This window comes from Bubalus kerabau, chromosome 19 (assembly GCF_029407905.1).
Source record: "Bubalus kerabau isolate K-KA32 ecotype Philippines breed swamp buffalo chromosome 19, PCC_UOA_SB_1v2, whole genome shotgun sequence".
Taxonomy (NCBI): Eukaryota; Metazoa; Chordata; class Mammalia; order Artiodactyla; family Bovidae; genus Bubalus; species Bubalus kerabau.
In genome coordinates this window covers 1,600,063-1,612,226 of record NC_073642.1, presented here as the reverse complement: position 1 = coordinate 1,612,226, position 12,164 = coordinate 1,600,063, and the positions used below count along the sequence as shown (strand labels likewise).

Here is a 12,164-nt window from a genome sequence, read left to right as displayed (position 1 = left end):
CACCTCGGAATTCCTCTTGTGTTGCTGCAGGGATGAATAGGGACTCATCTAGAGCTGAGGTGGGAACCTCAGGGCCCCTCTCCATTTCTGACATCAATGTCAGAGTTTCTCTGGAGTTTGAACAGGGGAGGCAGGCCTTGTCTTGTGTTTTGGCTTGGCATTCGGCTTGCCTCTTGAGTTGTGAATGGGATGTCAGGCCTCTTGTCGAGTTGGATTTGGAACCTGCATCTTTTTTTGGAGGATGCAACCGGGTGTCAGTGGCCCTTCGTGTTGTGACTTGATACTCGGTGTTCCATTCAAATCGGTTCAGGGGCATCATGCCTTATCTCGAGTGGATGGGGAAATTTGTGTCTTTGGGATTGTGGCACAAATCACGAGGTTTCATCTTGAGTTTCAATCTGAGACCAGCCTCCTCTTGAGGTGTGACAGGAACGTCGGGATTCCTTTCCAGAGAAAGCAGGGGAGTCGACCCTCATCTCGAGATGAGGAGGGGAAAAGGGGCTCAGATTGAGGTGTGCCAGGAAACTGGGTGATCCTCTCAAGTGGGGACGGGTATGTCAGGGAACTTCCTGACTTGCATCAAGGATGTCAAGTACCCTTTTGAGTTTCCAGAGGGAACGTGGGATTTCTCTCAAGACACTGCTCTGGAAAGGGCCTCATCTCGTGTTGAGGGGAGAATCTGATTTAAGGCATGAATGATGTTGTGTTTGAGTGCTAGTGGAGAGGTCAGTAATCTGCAGAGGGCAGACAGGAAATATTTTCACTCTGTGGACTGTAAGGTGTCTGTTGTAACAACTCATCTCTGCTGTATGGCAGGAAACCAGCTGCTAACAATATGCAGACAAAAGAGACAAAAACCAATGATGGCCGATTTAATAGGTTATTAGTAATTAAAACAGTTTTTTTTTTTTTTTTTTTTTTTTTTTTTTTAGTTGCAAGAAGCAGAGGATCAACTTACAGAGGCTGTGAGATGTGCTGAGAAAACACAGGATCACGTCCAAAAGTACGATTTAAAGCAGCATAGAAAATAAATATAAAGCAGATAAACAGTATAATATGACAATAGATCAATAGTGATAATAAGCATATCATCGTGAAGCTGTGTAACATTTCAGCTTTGAGCTGTTTTGAGATGCATAATTTTCCCCCGTTATTTTCATATTTTGCACATTATCCACAAGTGAAAAGTGAAAGTTTTAATCGCTCAGTCATGTCTGACTCTTCACAACCCCATGGACTCTAGTCGTCCAGGCTCCTTTGTCCATGGAATTCTCCAGGCAAGAAACCCAGAGTGGGTTGCCATTCCCTTCTCCAGGGGATCTTCCTGACTCAGGGGTCGAAACTGGGTCTCCTGCATTGTCAGTAGATTCTTTACCATCTGAGCCACCAGGGAAGGCAATTAGTCACAAATAGAAAAACAGTACAGTGGCCAAATCATCTACTTTTCAAAATTCTGAGAACCTATGTAATTGAACCTGCAGATCAAAAACTGTGATATTTTAAAAATCTATGTGTGAAGGAATGCCGTGACAGTCCAAGGGTTAAAACTATGCCTTCCAAGGCAGAGGGTGTGGGTTTGATCCCCGGATGGGGAGCTGGGGCCCCATGTGCCTCACAGCCAAAAAACAAAACCGTAAAACAGAAGCAATACTGCAGTCAATTCAATAAAGACTTTAAAAATGGTCTACATCTAAAAAAAATCTTTAAAAAAAAAAAAAAAACAAACCCATGTGTGAGAATAATTATTTTAAAATCTGCATTTTGGCCTTGAAATTGAAAATGTCAATTTACAAACTACAGTCAAAAAGCAAGTGGGCAAAATTGAACAGCTTCAGAAAAACCTGTTAAGTACAAGATCGGTAAGTCAACCTCTTAATTTCTGTCATACTGAGAAAAGATTTTAATTCTTTTACTAGTAATATATAAGAATATTTTGGACAATATGAAAAGTCCCATTGATTAGCTTTTTGTATTTTTATTGATACTGTTTGCTACTAGTACTGTGATTCCTCTATAGAAGAAATCGACTGAATTCATAAAATTAATGATTTTTATAGTAAGATTTTAATTTAAAAAATTGGAATAGTCCAAAAGCAGTATTTTATATAGACCACATGTTGATTATTCGTTCATCTGTCAATGAAATTCCACCTTCTGACTATTGTTAATAATGCTGCTTTGAACACTGGTACACAAATATCTATTTGAGTCCAGAAATTTGAATAATTTGAGTTCAGAATTTTGAGTTTCTTTTGTAACCCAGATCTTTCTGTGAGATTTCTGAGAATGAATCATTTTAAATATTGTAGTTTGTTCTCTTCATTAAGAATGAACACTATGTCTGTATAGAACCATTCTTCTGAACGACTGTATTTTTCATTTGTTGCATTTTTTTTAAGAGATGGGGGTTGCATGGGAATTTTTCAAAGATTATTTTAGTAAGGTGTGACTTAACAAAACCTGGAATATCTTGAACCATTGATGAAAATGATTTTAGAGCATCTCTAGGAAGTAAAATGTAAATATAAGCAGTGTTTAAAAAAACTTTCATTATCATTTAGTCTTTTATGTGTAAAAGTCTCTATTTTTAACAAATAAATGTTGGCAATTTTAATTCCAGAAAAATTAGGAAATGAAAAATCATTTTAAGTTGTTTTAGGAAAAGTCATCAATTTTGAAATCTGTTATTGGCATCAATCAGGTTTAAAAACTGTGTTTACTATAAATTCATATTAACTTGTGAACTCATGAGAAATAATATTTTTAAGAAAGAATAAGTCTCTCTAGGTGTTTAAAAATAATTTTCTTAAATTGTTTTTTCTAAGTTTGAGGATGAAAAGGAACAATTAAAGAAATACATCGAATTAAAGCAATCTCTGGAAAATAGCTTGGACCAAGAAAAGAAGAAAAACAGTGAGTTCAAAAAAGAGATTACTGGGTAAGATTTTAATATTTCTGATAATCTCAACTATTAATAAAAGTATAATTTTATTTTATTTAAAACCTTAGACACAAATTCATTTTTATGTGTATTTTCATAATTAAATACATTATCCTATATCAAAGTTTACTGTGGTAAGTCAGCACAATCTGAAATGTTTTTGAGTGCAGCAGTATTATACTTATCTGTAATGATTTCTAAAATAGTAACAACTGTGCCTCTGCATATAGTAATGTTACTCTTTTCCTCATCATCTATGCTTAATTTTTACTTCTGCAAAGTATCTTTGTTCTTTTTGGTAATCCTGCCTTCTTTTAATTGTGCTCCTTCCCTTCATCATTCAAGTAATTTATTATCTAAAAACCTACCTGTGTTATTGTTGAACATTAAAAAATATCCTGATTTGGCTTACTGACCATGTTTTGACCAGTAAGATAAAAAACTGCTTCTGTTTTCCTACTGAGTGCAGTTAACCCTCATCATCTACAGATACAGCCAACCCAAGATCAAAAGTATTCAGGGAAAAAAATTTGAGAAAGTTCCAAAAAGCAAAACTTGGATTGGTCTCAAGCTGGCAACTGTTTCCATAGTGTTTACACTATATTTATAACTATTTATAAAGCGTTTACATTGTATTAGATAATGTAAGTGATCTAGCGATGACTGAAAGTATAGGGAAGATGTGCTTAGGGAAAATTGAGAATCCGTGGATTTTGTATCCACAGAGTGTTGGGGGATTTTTGAACCAGTCCTCTGTGGATGCCAAGGGATGATTATACAAAGGATTCTTCTCTGATTCTCATTAATATTTTTTCTCTTTTAATTTTCTCTACATTGCTTTGCGTTTTGTTAACAATGTGCTGGGCAAGATTTCTATATCTCTTAAAACAGTCTTGAAGAGACCAGTACTCTCTCTCTCTCTCATCTGATTTCCTTTCTTCTAAAACTCTCAGCCTGGCTTATTTCCCACTTAACTCGGGCTCCAAAGATTTTTCTTTTTTTTGTTTTTAATTTTGAGTAAGAGTCTTGTTGGTTTTTTGTATCTACTTCCTTTTATTTTTGTAGAGGCTGTGGTCAGTAGGAAGAAACGTGTCTTGGGTCTTTTCAAAAGACATTCATATATAATATAATATCTCTTCATCTTTAGCTTGAATACTGATCTCTGTTTTATAACTAATATTTAATAATAAATTAATATTTCACACTAGCATGCTAAAAATTGATGTTAACTTATTTATAAGAACTTATATATATATATATATATATATATATCTCACAGTATATTTAAATGTGATAAAATTTTTCTTCATAATATTTATCTAAGATTAAAATTTAGTTATTATGCTTTCAAGGAATATTAAATTTGAACAATGAGAAAGGATTATAATTTATAATTTGTTTGTTTTATCTGATATAACATATATCTGTTTAATTATTATATATCTGTTCTTAAAAAACTTACTCATTCTATACATTTCTACAGATTTAAGAAACTCTTAAAAATGACAAGAAGGAAGGTAAATGAATATGAAAATGGAGAGCTTAGTTTCCATGGAAATTTAAAAACCAGTCAAACTGAAATGGATATTCAAATTAATATTCTAAAACATAAGGTAATTTTTAATCAGTTTTAGAACCCCAAAATCACTTAATTTGGGGAAATATAAATCATTCCATGCTTTGAGCAGTGAAACACAGATTTGTCTTTTAATTTTTTAGGTTGGATACCAGTAAAAAAGACAGCTTTTCCCTATGTCAGTTTGAGATAAAAAGGGCACACTCTTGATTCTCTCTGTCTTGAACCCTGACTGGTGATCTGAAGCTGAGCAGCACAGCATTAATGACCCCAAAGCATCCGTTGTTTTTGGTGACAGGTTTGTTGAAATCTAATGAACATACCATGCAGTTCATTCATTTAAACTGTACAGTTCAGTAACTTGATTGTGTTTAAAGAGTTATACAGGCATTATCACGTTAGAACATTTTCATCACCCTCCAAAGAACTCACCCTGTGCCAGTTTTCCTTTCCTGATATTCCCAGCCTGAGGGAACCATGACTCCACTCTCTGACTGTGTAGATGTCCCTTTTCTGGACATTTTGTGTCAGTGGAATCACACAATATGGGATCCTTTGTTACTGCTTTCTTTCATTTAGCATAATATTTTCAAGGTACATCTAACATGTATCAGTATTCCCTTGCTTTTATTGCTCAATAATATTCTATTGTATGGACGTACCACATTTGATTTATCCATTCATCATTTAATGGACTTTGCGGTTGTTTCTACTTTTTGGCTAATGTCAGTAATGTTGCTGGGAACATTTATATTTAAGTTTTGGTGTGAACATATTTTTTCATTTCTTTTGGGAAAACAGTTATGAATAGAATTGCTGGATTACACAGCAACTCTGTTTAACCTTTTGAGGACCTGCCATACTGTTTTCCAGCATGGCTGCATCATTTTATATTTTTATCCAAAGTTCCCATTTCTATACATTCCTGTCAACACTAGTCATTACCTATCTCTGTGAGTATAGCCATCCTAGCAAGTATGAAGTGGCATCTTGTGGTGTTTTATTTCTCTCTCTGAGCAGAGGACAATGAAGATTGAGTTCTATATTAGTAACTACTCAAAGCTACTCATCTCTTTTAGAATTTTAGTAAATTGAGATGAGGTCAAAAGTCTGATTTTGGTAATTAAACTATTTCTAGTTATTTCTTATAGTTCAAATCATATGTCTCATTGCTTACTAGTCTTCATTGCTTTCAAACTTGAGCAGAAATTCTAAGGAGTCACACCTGCCTATGTGTAAGAAATTGTAATTGACAGGAACCCTTAAAAAACTTCTTCTTGAATAGTTCTTAAGTCTTACTTCTAGTTATATGCTTCTTCTCATCAACATTGTCATTAAAAATCTCACCGTTTATTATATTCCAGTTTATAGGACACCAGTTTCTACCTGCATTTACGTTATGTTTCTTTATTTTCTCTTTTTTCAAAAATCCATTTTTCTGTTTTTTCCTAATCAGCTTTAAGTTTAGTGGATTCAGTAAACAACATTGGTTTCGTTCAAAATCTACACTTAGGAAAAGGTGGCCAGGACGGCTGGCTTCTCGTCCCCTCGGCTTCATGTGGGGCAGCTCAAGGGCTGGGAGCTGGAATTGGGTGAAGGTGTGTTCATTCCCATGTCTGATAGTTGGTATCTGTGTTTGGCTGGACTTTGGTGAAGGCAGACAAGTGAAAAACCTACCCTGAACACCTAGGCTCTCTTTGCAGCCTGGCTTACTCGCAACATGGAGCCTGGTTCCCAGGTTAAGACCAGGCAGAAGCCCTGCTGCCTTGTATAACCTTGCTTTGCAGTTCACACAGCATCACTTTCATCATCTTCTGTTCAATAGAAGCAAGTCACTTATACTTGGCCTATATTCTACCATTTTTTACAGAATAAAGTTTTTATTATTTATTTTTTTTCCAACAAAGAAGTTTATTTTAAAGGAATAACTTCTAGCTTGGTTCAAAATCATTATTACAACTAAACCAGATAGAGGAATAAGAATTTTTTTTCTCAAAAACAAATAAAAATATTTTCCATCTAAACTTAAAAGCTTCTGCACAACAAAGGAAACTATAAGCAAGGTGAAAAGACAGCCTTCAGAACGGGAGAAAATAATAGCAAATGAAGCAACTGACAAACAACTAATCTCAAGAATATACAAGCAACTCCTACAGCTCAATTCTAGAAAAATAAATGACCCAATCAAAAAATGGGCCAAAGAACTAAATAGACATTTCTCCAAAGAAGACATACAGATGGCTAACAAACACATGAAAAGATGCTCAACATCACTCATTATCAGAGAAATGCAAATCAAAACCACTATGGGGTGCCATTTCATGCCAGTCAGAATGGCTGTGATCCAAAAGTCTACAAGCAATAAATGCTGGAGAGGGTGTGGAGAAAAGGGAACCCTCTTACACTGTTGATGGGAATGCAAACTCGTACAGCCACTATGGAGAACAGTGTGGAGATTCCTTAAAAAACTGGAAATAGAACTGCCTTATGATCCAGCAATCCCACTGCTGGGCATACACACTGAGGAAACCAGAAGGGAAAGAGACACATGTACCCCAATGTTCATTGCAGCACTGTTTATAATAGCCAGGACATGGAAGCAACCTAGATGTCCATCAGCAGATGAATGGATAAGAAAGCTGGGGTAGATATACACAATGGAGTATTACTCAGACATTAAAAAAAATACATTTGAATCAGTTCTAATGAGGTGGATGAAACTTGAGCCTATTATACAGAGTGAACTAAGCCTGAAAGAAAAACACCAATACAGTATACTAACACATATATATGGAATTTAGAAAGATGGTAACAATAGCCCTGTATACAAGACAAAATAAAGTTGTTAAAACTAAGGGGTACATTTAAAAACTAGCACAGTTACTCACTGGCCACAAGTTTTTATATTCCTTCCAATAAAAAATACCCTTTTCCCTACTCATTCCCTCACAAGTCTCAGTAGCTAACAGTGTCAGGCCCAGGCTCAAGTAGAGGTCTTACCATCTTCATCAGGTACAGGTGGCACATGCAGATGAGGTTTCTGGGTGTGATTTCTAGAGTGTGATCCTGTGAGCACAACCCTCTCAGTACTAAGACTGGAGAACTAAAGGAACGAGTTATCTGCCACTGACACCCACACCATTCTGCTGAATGACTAGACTCTCCCATTCAGAAATGGGAAACGGGAGGCACCGTAGTCCATAGCAGCTCTGAGGTCCAGTTTGGTGCTGCCAGCCCTTTGATGAGGACTTGGTCCTGCCCATAGGAGTGCTTCTCCTTTGCTCTACCCTCTGAGCTCTCTGTGCTGTCCTTTTCATAAGAAATGACCTTGTCGGTAGCTGAGTCATGTTTCTTAAGCCAGCTTCCTCTTTATTGAACTTCTAAGAAAATCCCAAAGGCCTATTCTCATTTGTATGTCTTGGTCTGTGCTAGGCCAAGCACTGTTTTGTTTTTTTTGTTTTTTGTTTTTTTTTTTTTTTTTTTTTTTTTTTTTCTTTTTGCTACCAAGGTTATCTTTAAAGCTTTTACTGTCCTGAGAATTGGATTGGGGTTCATGTCATTGGATAGGCTACCCTCACAAATCTTTTTTGAGAGAAGCTCTGCACCTTGGGCTTCTTGTGAAGCTTTGTAGGATGATGCCTTTAAAATTCTTATGCCCTAAAGATCTTTAAAGGAATTTGAGGCACCACCTTAAGTCTTTCCAGGGTCTTAATGAAGGGTTTTACAGTCTACAGGCTTCATCTTTAGACCATGTTTTCCTGGCAGCACCCTAGATTTGATCTTAGCCCAGAAGCTGTTTCTCTCTTTTAGCATCAAGTGACCACTGGACATGTGGAGATGCTGTAAAGGAGATAACAGATATGGAACCCAAATATAATTGAGCCTGGTTCCTTTATATTTAATAGCCCCCCCCACCATTTTTTTTTTTTTTGATAGCTTATACCTCTCATTGATGTTACTTTCAGCTGGTTCATAGCAAAAGTCTCCTTTCCCCTGTGTTTCACTGTCGTTTTCTTCTCTTGCCTAGAAGCTGTCACCAGAAGCCTCTTTAAGGGCCATCAGGATTCAATTTACAATGTCATGAAGCCCTTTGGGTTTTCATTTCTTTCTCTGCATCCATTCAGATCTCACCTACCTCCAGGTTGAAAGGCATTCTCACATCTTTTAGTTCTTTTTCAATGGCATTTTTAATATCAGTATTTGTGCCAAAAAAATTGTATAATAAACCACGTCAAAGCCTAGTGGCTCAAAACAGCATTTACTTTGTTCAAAAATTGGTGTTGGAGCAAGGCTCAATGAATGAGGCCAGCACGTTTCTTTTCCAGTCAGCATCAGCTGGGATATTGTGAAGGTTGGGACCAGTCATCTGAATATTAGTTCATGCACATGTCTGGCAGTTGGAGCTGGCTTTTGGATGGGGCATTAGTTGGGGTGGTCAGTGGGAACACTGACAAGGTGCTCAGTATGTGGTCTGCACTTCTTCGCAGCATAGTGACTGATGCTAAGGGTGGGCTTTCCCACAGAGCAAAAGTCAGTTTCCCCAGACTCTGTCCATTAGAAATCAGTTACTGAGGCCAACACATACTTAAGGGGAGGGAATTTCAGAGAAAAGTGTGTCAAAGTATTTGTAGACAGTTTCAATACCACCACCTCCACTCACCTTGACTTACCGAGTAATCATTCTGTCTAAAGGAAAGTTCTTTGCAACTCGGTGCCACTGAAATTCCCGAAAATTTTGCTGGTTGTTTTGTTTGGTATGTTCTGTTCTGTGAAAAGTAAAAATGGTTACAAAAATGAGGCATTTTTTGTTGTTGTTGTTCAGAAAAATGTATGGCTCATCTCACTAAGCTATTAGGAGATGGGATTTATTTAATCTTTTGAATTGTTTTTCTTTGTAATGCAGTTCAAATTAGCAAAAACTATTCATAGTTCAGAAAAAGACTTATGGGATTACAATCCATATTTTTAAGATTTATTAATGAGAGTCTTATTTTCACAATCTTCTTTTGGGAAGCGTTTATTAACTCAGCCCTAGATAACTCAATACAGTATCCCTCAAACTTCTTTAAAACATGGGGCATTAAGATGGGGGGAAGGAGTAAGAGACATTGTACTAAGAGGTGACTTGTAGTCATTTTATGGATAAAAAATAGAAAAGAGTGTAAAATCAAGTGCAAATTTGTGTGAAAAATATGATGACAGTGAAGAATATATTTTGTGACTCTTGGTGGTTTGAACTTCTTTCTTGATTCTCTGAGTAATCCCTGGTCCTACATTCTACAATAAAGATACCATCGTATCTATTTGATCCTGGGTTTGAGTTAGGCTGTGCTCAGTCCACTTGCCTCATTACCAAACAGTATTGTTTTATTCTTGCAGATTAAAGATCTTACAGCAGAGGTGGAAACTGCATCTTCAAAATGTCTGCACCTGGATGCAAAAAATCAAGTTCTTTGAGAGGAGTTATTATCTATGAAAGGAATGCAAAATAAATGTGAAAAACTAGAGAAGAATAAAAAGAAGTTGGAGCAAAAAGTAGTGAACCTCAGAAGCCATATAGAAATGAATATGATAGAACACAGTCAAATAGAGCAGTATAAACGGGAGATTGATGAAAGGGCGAGCCAGGATCTTGTAGAGAAATTAAAGGAAGTCAACCTATTTTTGCCGGTTAATTTGTTTATCTGTCATGTGCTTGAATTCACCTCATTGTAGATTACATTTTGGATCTATACAGCTTATGTGTTTCCTCTACTTCCCTTAGAGCAGTTGGTTTGCTGGTTTTTTGGAAGGAGGGGGGGCACTTGTTTCTCCCTTTAAATATTTCCGTTTCCATCACAGTTATCACCAACTTGACCTATCAGAATGATTCTCACTAGAGAATCCTTTCATTTATAAGACCAACTGGTATAAAACAAGACTACTAGGAGGAAAAGAAAATATTGTGGTTTAGAACTGGTACCATCCTCTTGAATTATTTTTAAGTTGCCTTGTTCAATTTTTAAAATGTTAAGTTATCCTCTTGTTCTTTGAATTATCAGATTATATAAGCACCACTATAACAATAATTCCACTTTAATTTTATAATTCACATTTAATTCACTTCACATTGATGATAGTTGTTTTAAACTTCTGCTCTTTTTTTTTTAACCTTTAAAATTTCTTTCTGAATCACTGACTCAGAAGTAAAGGGATCAAATACCATTTCCCAGGTTAGTGATTATTTTTAAAATGTTATCTTTTAAAATTTGCCTTAGATAGAAGCAGCATCTCAGGAGAACTTAGAGCAGTTACAGGAGAAGAATAATGCTTCCATAAGAAGTCAGATGGAACTCAGAATTAAAGACTTGGAATCTGAACTCTCCAAGGTGAAAACTTTGCAAGAAGATTCTCATAAAGCAGGGTTGGAAAAATATAAGCAACTCTACCTAGTAGAACTAGAAGTTAGAAAGTCATTGGAAGGTCAACTAGACAAGTAAGTCAAAACACAGAATTACAGAAAGTAAATTTAGTTTGTTAATTTGTCTCTAAAGCCTAATTTTTATAGAGCACTGTTCATGAGATTAGTAGGAAGTGAAAGCTAACTAGATGGTCACTGCTAGAAGGCAGCCTAAGACAAACTATTAATACTGTGTCCTTTTAAGTTTTACCACACAGAGTCAGAAATGACTGAAGTGACTTAGCAGCAGCAGCACACTGCATAAAGGCATGCTTGTGAAATTGGGGGCAATTAACACAGGAGTGAAAGACAGGATAATTCACAGAGTGGCTAGAAATAGTATGGTGACCTGACTGAGGGGGGGGTGTGTGGAGGATGGAAAGGGAAGATGGCACCTCCAGTGCCTAGTCCAGGTTTCCCCACTGTCTGAAAGCAGAGCATTACTAGGAAGCCTTTCATAAGCCAAAACAGCATACAGCAAAGAAGCAGGTACCCGAGGGCACATTCTGCTACTTGAAGCCTAAAATGAATATGCACAAGTGAAGCACAGGTGGTCCCATATAGGATTCAGGGTTGTGGTGACTTGACACTGAGATGTGGGGTGTGGCTTCCAGGGAAGGAGCTCAGTGCTTGGGGAGCACGATGCCTCTCATTGTAAAACACGCTGAAGCTTTTTATAAGAAATTAAAAGTCTCTTCCAAAAAAAAATGTTTTTTGATTATCAAAAATAGATGCTGACATAGGCCTTTCCTAGAAGTTAAGTAGCATAAAGTGAACTTTGGAAAAGCAAGGGATACCTGTAATTGTTCCTGGGGCTGTTTTAGCTCTTTTCAATCACCCATTGACTTTTTTGTCCTCCCCTCTAGATTGTGTCTCTAGATGATTTCTCAGAGCCAAAAGCTTACTTTCTCCAAGGTCATGAGTGAAACGTGTTTACAAGGGTGGAGAGAGCAAATGCTTGAAAGTGGCTTTGTGGGATGTTGTGTTTCTTCATCCCTGAACTGTTTCCTGGAGGCAGGTGTGTCCCAGAGGGCAGCATGTGTCACTGTGAGGCCCCCTCCCTATCTCTCTGATGCCCTTTCTCTCCTCCCCCAACTGTTACTTGAGGAGCCCTAGACACATGTGTACTTCTTTAGAGCAAGGTTACAGCTATCATTGTTTACAGGAGGTCTGCTCTGTGTTTTCAGTGTTCAGTTTATTGGGAATTC

General features: G+C 36.8%; 1 pseudogene; it reads left to right on the top strand.

The window, feature by feature from the left end:
• The window catches only part of LOC129634477 (ankyrin repeat domain-containing protein 26-like), a 198,795-nt pseudogene that overhangs the window by 173,612 nt on the left and 13,019 nt on the right, over nucleotides 1-12,164 (top strand).